This window comes from Aquarana catesbeiana, linkage group LG03 (assembly GCF_042186555.1).
Source record: "Aquarana catesbeiana isolate 2022-GZ linkage group LG03, ASM4218655v1, whole genome shotgun sequence".
In the NCBI taxonomy this organism is placed as follows: domain Eukaryota; kingdom Metazoa; phylum Chordata; class Amphibia; order Anura; family Ranidae; genus Aquarana; species Aquarana catesbeiana.
The window spans coordinates 78,988,204-78,989,919 of NC_133326.1; the positions used below are offsets into that span (position 1 = coordinate 78,988,204).

The window sequence follows — 1,716 nt, forward strand, 5'->3', positions numbered from 1 at the left end:
GCAGCTCGGTGACTAGGGCGACCCAGACTCGGCTGTCACCCCGGTGACTCCTCGGCCCTCCTCCTGTCACAACACTGTCTAGGCTGAGCTCCGGACCGTCACGTGTCCCGACAACAGCCAATCCGCCGCCTTCACTTCCTCTACCAACCGGGAGGCTCGGCTGAGCGCTTGGTTGCCTTGGTAACCGGGACCGTCAGACGCGGCGGGGACGGCCGGGCTTCTCCAGGGCCGGAGCTTGTCACTAGACAAGCACAGCCCCCCCCCCCACCGGAGACCGGCTGACACCCACCTACCTCCGGGGCTCCCCTCACTATATTCCCCGCGGCTGGAGTTCTGGTTCGGGAGCGCGCATGCGCAGAAAGCTAAAGAAAGGGGGTGGGGGGAGCTGTGTTGGTAAACATTGTGCTCAGACAGTGATCTGAGGCGCTGAGAGGACTCCTTCCTACATAGCACACATTGTTCTAGTCATAGTCTCAGCAGAAATAAAGACACTTTTTTTTTTAAATATTGGATAGAGAGAAGGAGAGTTATAACTCTGTCAGGTTGTGTCCCATTGGGGAGATTTCCCTTCACTTCCTGTCCTATTGTCTGTACACAGAAGTGAGGGAATTCCCGGGTGTCACCAGAACTAGTGCCCCCATTGGAAGATTCCCCTCTATTACAGTCTGTAAAACACAATATGCATTTTCTATACGTACACCTGCCGTATAGACAAATAACAGTGGGCGGGATGCTCCCTTGTTCTGGGGAGAGGTCATGTGACGTCGCTCCAGTTTCACCGCGCTCGCGACCAACATCTCAGTAAAGAGCCAATGACGTGGCTCTTTACCCATGTGATCAGCTGTGTCCAATCACAGCTGATCACATGTAAACAAGGAAATGCCATTTATCATCTCTCCTCACCTCACACTGACAGTGAGAGTCCATCAGTGGCATCTCCTCACAGGGGAGACCTGTACAGATAATCAGTGCCCCAATTATCAGTGCAGCCCCAATAGTGCCCAGCAGTGTCTGCTCATCATTGCTGCCTATCCATGCCACCTATCAGTGCCCATCAATGCTGCATATCAGTGCCTCCTCATCAGTGCCACCTATCAGTGCCCATTAGTGCTGCATATTAGTGCTGCCCATCGGTGCTGCCTATCCGTGCCGCCTATCAGTGCCCATCAATTCTGCATATCAGTGCCTCCTCATCAGTGCCGTCTCATCAGTGCTGCATATCAGTGCCACCTATCAGTGCCCATTAGTGCTGCATATTAGTGCTGCCCATCAGTGCTGCCTATCCGTGCCGCCTATCAGTGCCTGCTCATGAGTGCCGCCCATCAGTGCTGCCTATCCGTGCCGCCTATCAGTGTCCATCAGTGCAGCCTATCAGTGCCTGTCAGTGCTGCATATTAGTGCCTCCTCATCAGTGCCATCTATCTCTGCTGCCTATCAGTGCTGCATATTAATGCCACCTCATCAGTGAAGGAGAAAAAATGTATTATTTCCAAAATTTTCTGAAAGAAAAACGCAGTTCCAGGTGAGCTGGGGAGAGGACTCCTCCCACGGGTGCAAGCCTTGGCTCGCCTGCCATGCAAATGATATAGAGCAGTGGTCATCAACCCCGTCCTCAGGACCCACTAACAGGCCAGGTTTGCAAGAGAACTGAAATACATCACAGGTTGTATCATTTGCTGCTCAGTGATTGCAGTATTCTAGTCTGCATCTCCCTAA

General features: G+C 52.9%; 1 protein-coding gene across 1 annotated transcript in view; it reads right to left on the bottom strand.

Annotated features, from left to right (window-relative positions):
* ATOSA (atos homolog A) overlaps positions 1-254 on the bottom strand; it is a 112,642-nt gene extending 112,388 nt beyond the window's left edge. The window contains exon 1 of the mRNA XM_073618743.1: positions 1-254. This exon is cut by the window's left edge and continues 610 nt beyond it. The gene's annotated coding sequence lies outside the window, so the exon portion shown is untranslated.
* Positions 255-1,716: the final 1,462 nt, after the last annotated feature.